This window comes from Pteropus alecto, unplaced genomic scaffold (assembly GCF_000325575.1).
Source record: "Pteropus alecto unplaced genomic scaffold, ASM32557v1 scaffold68, whole genome shotgun sequence".
In the NCBI taxonomy this organism is placed as follows: Eukaryota; Metazoa; Chordata; class Mammalia; order Chiroptera; family Pteropodidae; genus Pteropus; species Pteropus alecto.
In genome coordinates, this window is record NW_006441386.1 from 7672112 (window position 1) to 7684335 (window position 12224).

The following is a 12224-nucleotide window of genomic DNA, read 5'->3' on the forward strand; positions in this document are numbered from 1 at the left end:
AATGAACAGTCAATAAATAAATGGATACAGCATGAATGAGTGAGTGAGTGAATGAATGAATGAATGAATAAACACAAGACAGTGCGTTAGCAGAGAATTACAGAGCCAGGAGGACAACCATCTCCCTGGCACTTCCAGCTCAGGGTCTGGCACAGAGCTGGGTGTGAAAGAGTTGGCAATAAAAACCTCAGTCTAAGCCTAGTAGTCCAAGTGTGTTTATCACCCTGATTTACAGAAAAGGAACCGAAGCCCAGAGGGGTGAGTGACTGGCTCAGGGTTACACAGACTCAAACCCAGTAGTCTAGCCCTGGTTCTATGAGGCTCTGAGTGATCACATGACGCACAGATGGCTGCACCAGCGCCCTCAGCAGACCTTGGTAGGGTTCATCCCTGTGGCACCCTTATAGGGCGGAGGCCAGATTTGAGATCTTGCTCCTCAGAAGTAAAGGGCACCTTCCAGGACTTGCAGCTCCCTAAGTGAACTCAGACCAGGAGTGTCACCATATCTGACAGCAGAGGGCAGCAAAGCTCCACACAGGCCCATCTGCAGGTCTCATGCCCTTGAGGCCCAGAGCTTGGCACCTAGGGATTATCTGCTCTGAAAGACACCAGTGCTTTGGAGTCTGGCAGGCCTGTTGCCCATGTCTGGTTGCACCTGGAGTGTGGACTGGGGAAGAATTTAAGCTTTTGAAGGCTGTTTCATTACACTTAAGGTGAGGACAAGCAAACTTACTCTTGATACATGCCTGTGGATAAAATGATGTGACTAATATACAGTGCCTGACATCCATTCTGTTACTTGACATTCTGGGAAAGACAAAATGATAGGGACACAACACAGATCAGCAGTTGCCAAAAGCCAAGGATAAAGTGACCACTTGTCTCAGTTTGGTCCCAGGACTGAGGGGTTTCCCAGGACATAAAACTTTCAGTGCTAAAACCAGGAGAGTCTCAGGCAAAGTGGAACAATTGGTCATTCAAGAGGGGTGGATACTCCTACCTCAATCCTTTGAGTTGTGATTGGTACTTAAGAAGCTAAAACAGCAAAAATGTTTACAACTATTCTGTAATTTGAGTTTCTCACTGAATTAGGGAGTCAGTGGTCTTTCCACGGTGGTCCTGCTATTGATGATGAGAAAACAGTTCCACCAATGAAAATAGAAACGAAGATGGAATACACTCACCTTGGAAAAAGTTTGTTAGTTTCCTATGAACACACATGTACCATAAAACCCAGCAATCTCACCTCCAGGTATTTACCCCAGAGAAATGAAAATATGTGTCTACTGAAAGACCCATATGAACACATAGAGCAGCTTGATTCATAATTGCCCAAACTGGAAGCAACCCAAATGTCCACCTAATTGTGATATATCCATACAGTGATACACTACTCAGCAATAAAAAGGAAGGAACTATTGATATTTGCAACCGCATGGATGATTCTCAAAAGCATTGTACTTAGTGAATGAAGCCAGATTCAAAAGGCTACAAACTGAATGATTCTGTTACTTGACATTCTGGGAAAGACAAAATGGTAGGGACAGAAAACAGATCAGCAGTTGCCAAGGGCCAAGGGAACTTTTTGGGTGACAGACATATATGTCTGGATTGTGGTGGTAGTTACATGAACATACACATTTGTCGAACTCATTGAACTATATGCTTAAAAAGGGTGAATTTAATTGTATAAAAATTGGACCTCAACACACCTGACATAATAAACAAAGGTCCCCTTGCCATTGCAGGGAAGCCAACTCCCCATTGTCTGGTGACTTCGGGGAGCACTGCTAGTCTTTCACCCATTGTGCCTGCCTGAAGCACCTGTAAATCTGCACTGCCCTGCCCTGTCCAGCAATGGGCCAAGGGGTGGGGGGCAGTGTTAGGCTTTCTGAAGCTCAGAGGCCAATGCGGATGAAGCCCTCATACTTCTGCCTCTGGGCCCCACATACTCACAGGACAGGGTGTTGGCTGTTCTGGCAAGGCTGATCAGCACTCGTGTGCCAGAGCTCTAAAGCATACCTCATTGAGCAATGGTAGAAGGTACTTAGAGCTGCAACTGGCGCGACCCCCATCTTGAACTTGGACTCCCATGGTTGGGGGACTCTGTGGTCTGCTGGTTGAAAGACGCAGTAGGAGAGATGCATTACTCTGTCCAAGCTGGCCTATGATCTCTCATCCCCCAACACTGTCCACTCCACCTGTGCCTTGCACACCTTCCCAGGATGACCTCCCATGAATATGTGGACCACCCACAAATCCTCTGCTGAGTTCCACATGCATAAGCAGGTCACACTCAAAATGCCCCCAAGCCAATGATAATCAGAGTTGCTAACCTTGACGGACACTTTTGATATGCCAGGCTCCTATGCATGATCTCATTTAAGTCTTGCAAGAACCTTATGAGATAGACACTCTTTTAAACTTTTATATCATGAAATAAAACATATATACAGAAAATATACATAAACAAAGCATAAAGCTCAATGAATGATCACAAGCAAACACTGTATAACACCATTCTGGTCAAGAATCAAGAAATGGAACATGGCCAGCCCTCACAGCCCACTCCTGACCCTCCAAATCACTACTCTGTGCCTTTCCTCCAGAGGTGACCACTCTCTTGGCTTGAACGGTAATTTCTTTCTTGTTTTTCTTTATGTTTTTACCGTCTAGCCATGCATCTCTAAAGCTCGTTTAGTTTATCCTGTTTTTGGAACTCAGCATACTTGGACTGAATCAGAATGCATTTTAAATAACTTCCTTCTACTTTGTGACTCATCTGTTTACTCTCTTACCAGTATCTGTTGTCATAAAGAAGCTCTTCATTTGAATGTAGTCAAATTTATCATCATTTCCTGTATTTAGGGCTTTTTGTGTCCTATTTCTAATAATTTTTTCTTACTCCAAGGTTATAAAGAAACTCTCCTATTTTATCTTTTAGATGCTCTATTGTCTTGCCTTTCACATTTAGATGTACAATTCACCTCCAATTGTTTTTGGGCTTTGGTGTAAAGTAGGGCCTAATTTTATTTTTTTCCATATTGATATCTAATTTCCCCAGAACCATTTATTGAAAAAATTGCCTTTCCTCACTGTTCTTGTGCTGCATTCCAAGTCTTCTCAATCCAACTTTTATTCTAGGCGTTTCTAACAGCATCTTGCTTCAGGTGCACTGCACATCTTTTGCTTTATGCCCTGGGGTCCCGTGGTACTCACACATATCCAGAGCTGCACATGCAAGGGAGTGAACATCACGTGTGGAGTGCTTAACCAATGGGAACAGGAATTGGTGGATAAGTGCTCCTCTCTCCCACTCCTTGGGTAGAAAATTCTGAAACATATTCTACATGGCATCTCAGAAGGTCTCAATTGGCTCGAGCCCTGAAATGTCCGTAGCAGTGACCAACTCAACAATTCCTTCTCTTATTGGCTTTTTTATTTTCCCTGTTTCAATCTTCCTAGTCCCCAACTTTCTGTCTCCTTGAAATGACTTCCCCAAATAAACTACTCATGTTTCTGGAGAGAACCCAAGCTAAGATAGTTGGTACTGGAAGTGACCCAAGAAAGTAGACCCTGAGGATGCAATTATGGGATTAGATTATGTACTGGTCAGGCTGCAATTAGGATCCCTCTACTGGGAGTAAGTGGGTTGGTGATAACCCTTGGTACGCAATAGCAACATGATTACTAATACTCTCTCCAATGATTGACTGAGTTGAGAATCTTGTAGAAGGTGATGCCCTGGCCTATGTGCATTGATGACACGTCAAAGGCATGGGGGTATGGGAATTGTAAGAATTGTGCAGTTGGCTGCTTTAACTGCTTTAGAAAGGAGAAAATGCAGGCTTGGTTTAGCCAACCATCAGCTCAAGGCAGGCTATGAAAGTTAAATGGCATTCAAGGTGGTAATTACCACAGAGGAGGCATGCAATACCAGATAGACAAGATGGCTTGTCTAATGGAGGTTATCCAGCCTCTGTCCTAAACCACTGCTGTGATTGCGTAGATGGTCCATGAACAGAGTAGCCATATGCAGGGCCGAGGCACAATCTTTGTCTTTTAATTGGAGATTAAACTTACTTAATATAAATTTATAGATTTAAAAATATTATTATTTTACAATGTATGTACTTTTACACTTGTAATTCTGTGTGTGTGTGTGTTTTTTTTTTTTTTAAATTTAACCTCTTTTCTTGCCTACTTTTTGATTGTTTAGGTATTTTTACTTAATTTTTCCTCCTCGGTTAGTCTCAAATTTATATACACTTTATTGTTCTTTAAGGATTGTCCTAGAGATTGTAATATATAACAGACTTAGCAAAGTCTAAACTTAAATTGTAGTTTTAACCTCTTTAGGACAATACAATGACCTTAGAACACCTTAAATTTTTGTGAATTTCACATACAATTTCATATATGTTAGAGGGTATATTATGGTTTATGATATACCTCTATATATTGTATTCTCCATATATTGTACCTTCGCTTTTGTATTTTCTGTACTTTTGTTTCTCTATGTTTCATTCTGTACATTGTCTTCTGATGTTTTTTAGTTGACCAATACTCTCTTCATAAATATATATAATTTGTTATGAAATCCATCCATGGAATTCTTAATTTAAGTTATTGTATTTTTTAGTTCTAAGTTTTCTGTTTGGTTCTTTTTCAGGTTTTCTATGTCCTTTTTTTTTTTTTTTTTAATGCCTACAGCGCCTGGTCTTCCTAGGTGGTCTCCCATCCAAGTACTAACCAGGCCTGACCCTGCTTAGCTTCCGAGATCAGATGAGATCAGGCACGTTTAGGGTGGCATGTCCATAGACTGCTATGTCCTTCTTATGATGTCCAGTTCTCTGCTGAAGCTCTTGATTTCATCTTACATTGCATATTAAAAAAAATGTTTTTTGTGCTGATAATTCCAATATCTGAAGTCCCTAAGAATCTGTTTCTATTATATGTTGTTTCTTCTGGACTTCCTCCATGATATCTTGTCTTCTAGTATGCCTGGTTATTTTTAAATGGATATTTAAGTTTATGTTAACTACCTCCAGACAGGATTTAAATTTGCTTCTGTCAGGATACACATTGCTAGTGCTTGAGAGTTCTAGTAGTTCGTGATTATTATAATTCAATTTCAGAAATTAAGATCATTGGAAGCTAGACTTCAGTCTGTATGAGATCATTTATTTCTGGTTTACTCCGACTCTTAGGATGTAGCCTTTTGTGGTTTTCACTTCAAAGCACAGAGACTTTAATAGCAACTCTGGCAGTTCCTGTATTCAAATAATTGTTCCCTAGCCCAACAGAGAGCTGTCAAAAAGCTCCTCAGATTCTCAGACATTCATCCTTTTCTTCCAAATTGGCAGACAACTCTAGGAAAATGTGGCCTGAAATGTTGGGCTCACTCTGGATTTCTGATGTCTTCCAGACCTTTGCCTCATAATTCTTCACTACTTCTTTAATACTCCAATGCTTCGAGCAGATGTTAAATATATACATTTTGGTCAGCTTCTTCACTGGGTAGGTTGGTTGGAGGTAATGTCTCATTACCAGGGATGAAATCTTAGTAGTAGATACTATCTTTTTATCCCCATTTTTCAGATAAAGAAATCAGGCTCAAAGAAGTTAAGCAACTTGCCCAAGGACACATTTTAGAACATGACGGGGCTGGGATAATGACACAGAGTCTGACCCTAAAGCCTATGTTCTTAATTGTTATGCTATAATGCCACTAGGCAGACCAACTCCTTGGTTAAACTTCTTGATGCATTGGGCTCTGCTTCTTCCCTGCAGCTTGCCTCACCTCTTCCCTCTCTATTACTCAGGGCCCGCAGAGAACCCAGCCATGCCTCTTTGGCTAATCTGTTAGCCTCATTTCACTTCATGCAGGCCTCTACCCTGGGGCAGGGCAGAACTATGTACAGAAAAGAAGTTCAGGTACAATTAGAGTATGATGAGATGGGGGCAGGCTTAGACATTGCCTCCCCTTACTGGGGCTCTGCATAGCAGCTGAGTTTGCATGAGCTTTATTTGGAAGTCGTCCACCCTTTGCTGACTCATATGCAGCTTGGGTCAACTCACACTCTGTAATTGCTTCTATCTTTCTTAAAGCTGCTGCAGAGTGGGAGGGGGCCATGTGTGGGACCTGATAATTCTCCTTGTTGAATTTCTTTGTTAGGACACCTCTGTCTCACTGGCTGGCCCAGATAAGCTTGGACCAGGAATGTGACTCACTCCTCTTCAACTCCCTGGCATCCCCAGTGTGATCATCAGGGCCTGCATCATTGTCTTTAAGGACCTTCCATCCAACTTCATAAGGAAGAGAAGCCATCAGTCATGAAGGTTGCTTATTCTTCTTCATCTTTCCCCTCCAATAGTTGACATTTCACCCCCACTTCCATCCTGTCTCACAGCTATAAACACCACAAGCTTTGGAAGTATAGCAACTTTGGTTTAAATCTTGAATCTGCCATTGACAGGTTATTTGACCTTGAGTGAGTCATCAATCATTTTAGGCCTTATTTCTGTACTTCCAAAATGTAGATAATCACACTTATCTCATGGAATGGTTGTAAGGGCCAATTAAGATCAAATGTGTGAATAGGACACAAGCTAGAATTCATCAAATGAAGGCTGGTATGTAACCATCACCTTTGCATGGCCAATCCTGCCACCTGGACTCTGCAACCTATTTCCCAAGACCCTCTAGAACTGGCTCTACCAGTGATTTTTCTGGTATTCTCACTCTCTTCTTTAACATATAACCGTGCTCTATCTTCCTAGACTCTACATCCTTCTCTAGATACTCTCCTTACCTTCACCAACAAATTTCTGCTTTAAAAAGTTTTAAATTATAGATATAAAAATAATCTTGAGAGACCACAAAGTAATTCCCATGTTCCCATTCACCTAGCTTCAACAAGTATCAACATTTTTTTTGTTCTGCCCTCCTACCCCTGCCCCTCTGAAGTACCGTGAAGCAAATTCCAGATATCATATTGTTTCATCTGTAAATACTTTTGGATGCATTCCTAACAAATAAGAACCTTAAAAATACATAATACTACCTAAAAAATTAACAATTCCTTAGTATCAATCATCTAATACCCAGTCAATGTTTTAATTTTCCCAATTGTCTCGAAAAATTATTTTACAGATAGATTATGACATTTTAGTTTTAAAGTCTTATCTATATGAGTTCCCCTCCTTTCTTTTTTATGACAGTTGTTTATGGAAGAAATACAATATTTTTTTCCTATAGAATTTCTCAGTTCTGGATTTGGCCAAATGCAATTTTTAATATCTTTGATGTGTTCATCTTTCCCCTTATTATTATTAACTTTTTCATAAACTCATAGTTGATCTAGATACTTGATTAAATTCAGGTTCGATTTTTTTTTCTTTTTTTGTATCATAAGAGGCACAGTCTTCTTTCCATCATCTCACCTGAGTGTCCCCATTATGACTGGTTGTCCTGCTTTTAGGCATGTTAGGATTGAAGGGGTTAGAAGTTGGCAGTCAAATCCATCAATTATAAAGCTCCAAAGACTTTACCTAATGGTTTTTGTAGCCTGTACTGGTTGTTCCTGGATCCATTATTTCACTGAATGTTACAAAATGTTAAATTTCTAATTTTATTATTCCTTATACATTTATTGGCTGATATTTTTCTCTAAAATTGCCCATTTGTTTATCCTGTATAGAAGATGTTATTGATGTCACAACCCATATCTTTTGGCAAACTTTTGCGTTCACCATATACACTGGGAGTTGCTCACAAGCGCCCATGTCTTTCTGATTGCCTGGATATAGCATCTCGGTTGCTGAGAATCTCATTTATGTTATAGCTTTAGATCTTGTAAGATATGGGGGTAATGGCAATTATATGAATTGTGGGTTGGCCAACTTTTCTTTTCTGTCCTAAAAATCTTGAAGAAAGAGAATAACAAGCTCAGAGTAGTCCATGAACTCCAACACCCTAAGAATGCCTACACTGCAGCACCTAAAAGAACTCTCATCTTCAGTAGCCAAAGAAAAGTCTATGCCGAAAATCAAACCTAGTAGAAGAGAGAGAAGTCACCAAAGTAATATTTGAAGAGATAATGGCTGTAAAATTTCTAAAATTTATGAAATACACGAATCCACATATTGGAGAAGCTCAGTAAACCCTAAACAGGATAAATACAAAGAAAACCATACCTAAGCATACCAGAGTCAAACTTCTGAAAACCAAACAAATAAAGAGAAAAATCTAAAACAGCTAGAGGGGAAAAATACATATTAAATTCAGGGGAACAATGGAATAATGGTTTACTTCTTAAAACTAATTATAGAAATCAGAAAACATGAAACGACATGTTTAAAGAGATAAAAGGAGAAAACTCTGTTAATCTAGCAGTCTGTGCCCAGTGAAAATCTTCAAAAATTAAGGCCAAAATTACTAGACTAACAAAAGCTGAGAGACTTTGTCTCCAGCAGACCTGCACTATGAGACCCCCAGGTCAAAGGAAAATAATCGCAAATACTTGCTTGGACCTTCAGGAAGGAAGAAAGAAATCTGAAATGGGTAAATAAATGGAAAAATTAAAAAATGTGGAAAGCAGCGTGGTTGTTTCTCAGAAAAATTGAACATAGAATTACTGTTTGATCCAATTACTGTAATTCAACTTCTGGGTGTATACCTAAAATAATTGAAAGCAGGGACTTGGACAGACATTTGAACACCAATGTTCATAGCAGCGATTATTCATGAGTCAAAAGGTGGAAACGATTCAAATGTCCATCAACAGATAAGTGGATAAACAAACGTGTTATATACATACAGTGAAATATTATTCAGCTTTAAACAGGAAGGTTTACAATAAAGTGGATAAATCTTAAAGACACTATACTAAATGAAATAAAGCAGAAACGAAAGACAAATGTGGCACAATTCCACTTATGTAAGGTATCTAGTGCAGTCAAATTCATAGAGACCGACAGCAGAATGGTGGTTGCCAGGAGCTGAGGGAATTGGGGATGTGTGTGCGTGAGTAGGGAATGGAGAGTTAATGTTAAATGGGTAGAGAGTTCCAGTTTGGGAAGATGAAAAAGTTTTGGAAATTGATGGTGGTGATGGTTGCACAAGAATGTCAACGTACTTAATGCCTCTAAACTGTACGCTTAAAATGGTTAATAGGGTAAATCTTATATTTTGTATATTTTGCCACAATAAAAATATTAAAATGACTGTTAGTTGTTTAAGGAGATAATATTAACAGTGTATACTGAGGTTTCTAACATGTGTAGAAATAAATCATGTGATGACACAAAGGGTCGGGGGGAAAAGGTGTAAATGAAATTATTCTAAAGTTCTTATATTTTTCCTGAAGTGGTAAAATACTAATTCAAAGTAGATTGTAAGGCATATTATCATCTCTAGATTAACCAAAAGAAAAAATATAAAAAGTTATAACCAAAATGCCACAGAGGAAATAAGTAGGATGACAAAAATAATACTTGATGCATCCAAAAGATTAAAGGAAAGGAAGAACAAAAAACAAATGGAACAAATGGAAAACAGGTAGCAAGATGATAGACAAGCACATTAAATTTAGTGTCCTAAACACTCTAATCTCCAAGAGACAGAAATTGTCTGATTGGATTAAAAATACAATAGAAATATAGTCAATAATGTTATAATAACTATGTATGGCGTCGGATGGGTACTAGACTTATTGGGGTGATCACTTTGTAAGGTATATAAATATCTAATCACTATATTGTACACCTGAAACTAATATAATATTGTATTTTAACTGTAACTGAAAAACAAAAAAAATTACTAAGCAAATTAATACAATAAAAATCATAAAAAAGGGTGAAAAATGAGAACAGAAACCAACAACAAACTAATTATATTCTTTTTACAAGTGACACACTTTAGATATAAGGACAGAGATTGAAAATATAAAGATCTAAAAATGTATACCCTACGAATACCAAGTCTAAGAAAGCTAGAGTGGCTATATTAATAACAAAGTTATTAATACAGGCCTGTTCTACCCAGTGCTCTAGAGTGTCCCTAGAAGGATTAAACCCCAGTTACCCATGACAACAATCTGGTCTCTAATGCACTCTTTATTGGCTTTTCTCCCTCCTCTGTCTCACTTTTCCCATCTATTCACTTGTGCTTCCTGGGATTACCTCCCAAATAAACTACCTGCCACTCAAGCTCTTATTAAAAGATCTGCTTTTGGAACCCAAACTAAGACTCTCTGAAAGAGAGTTTGAACACAGAAGGCAGCATAAACGCATTATTCTTTCCCTTTATTTACCCATTTTCAAATAATGAGTTGGTGCTCCAAAGGTGACCAGTGAATTCTTTTTCTTTAGTGTCATTATTAATTAATGAACTTGAATACATTTTATATTTTTAAATAAACGCGATTTATCAGAACTGTTTCAGTTTTACAAAAAATTGCAAAGATAGTACAGAGTTGCCGTATACCATGCATCCAATTTCCCCTATTATTTATGTCTTACATTAGTGTGGTATATTGTTCTAATGAATCAACCAATATTGAGATGTCTTTATTTACTAAAATTCATACTTTATTCAGCTTTCCTTAGTTTTTACCTAATGCCCTTTTTCTGTTCCAGGAGCCCATCTAGGGTGCCACACTACATTTCACTGTCATGTCTCCTTAGGCTCCCGTTGGCTTTGACGGTTTCTCAGACTTACCTTGTTTTTGATGACCGTGACAGTTTTGAGTCCTGGTCAGATACTTTGTAGAATGTCCCCTATTGTGATTTGTGTCTGATGTTTCTCTCCTGATTAGACCGGAGTGATATTTGAAGTGTTATAATTTATTGCAGCCATTTTTCAGGTCGTTGCAGTTTTGGTCAGTAGAAGCCTCTGTATGCTGGCTCCTGTGTCCTTTTGAAAAGACCCTACTAGTCTTTAATTCCATCTTTGCTTTATGACATAAGATTTTTCTAGGTTTATCTTCTATGTTATCTCCCACAAACCTGGAATCAGCCATTTCTCCCCAAGTCCCTAGTTCCTTTTAGTGGGAAATGTTATTTAGAGATCATAGGCAGCAGAATGCTATTGTTATTTAGTTGTTGTTATAGTTTTTGAAACTTTTCAGGGGGCAGAACTAGGAAATGAGTATTTTGTGGTATTTTTCTTTTTCATGGCTTGCCAGGGAAATGGAAAACAGACTCAAACTGGTAGCTCGAGGTGCTTGCTGAAGGAGCCTTGTTACTCTCAGTTCGTATAGGAAGCACTCTTAAATCAATGTTGATCAAACTTCCACTGTGCCCTAACTCAAGCCACCTCTAGAGACAAGGTTCCTCTGAGGCTGGCAATGAGTATGATTGATGGAGTTCCAGAGAATCTAGTTTCAGATGAAACACAATTCTGAATCAAGATTACTGTGCACAACAGAATAGAACAAAACAAAACTTCTGTGCTTCATCTGAGAAAATACACTTTCTGAAACATTTAACATCATTTTTCTCTCTCAAGGAGGAGCTCTAGTAGATCTGATAGCAAAGAGCTGAATGATAAAAACTTACCTGGTGGGCAATCTTTTTCCTGCCTCGGAATGAAAACTTATTTTTTTATTTTTTTATTTTTTAGGCAAGGCAACTCTTGGTTTTCCCCACAAATTGCAAGGACCTTGTCAGCTTACAATTCTTTATTTTTTATTTTTTACACTTACAGCACCTGATCATCCTAGGTGGTCTTGGGATGAAAACTTAGACAGGTGCCATTGTCCTTCTGTTTGTCCCTAAAGGGTCCTCTTGTCATTGTAAGTCACTAAACGCAGTCTCAATTCAGACAGAGTTGAGACTCAACCTCAGACTCACTGAGGGGTATCAAACAAGGCTGACAGATTTGGCTGGTAAAGAAAACACAAGATCTTTTTAGACAGTTTATCATTTACATAGAGAGAAAAAGCAAGATCAGCAATGATATCAGCAGCCAGTGACCCTTGCTCAACAGGATGACATCAAAACAAAAGATGACAGTGCAATAGGAGGGGTAGGGCACTCTTCTGCTGAGGAGCCAATTTCATGCTACAGCCCAGCAGTTCGATTGCCTGCAGCTGCACACTAAGACAGGTGAGGCAGAAAACCTTAGACCATATTAAAACTCAGGAAGAGATGAGAAATGCCTCAGGACAGCTTTCATGGAAGACAGGGATGCAGCTCCTCACAATCTTTCTATGTGCTCA

At 38.8% G+C, this 12224-nt stretch overlaps 1 pseudogene; it reads right to left on the bottom strand.

Annotated features, from left to right (window-relative positions):
* Positions 1-4704: 4704 nt before the first annotated feature.
* On the bottom strand, positions 4705-4823 carry LOC112485314 (annotated as a pseudogene).
* Positions 4824-12224: the final 7401 nt, after the last annotated feature.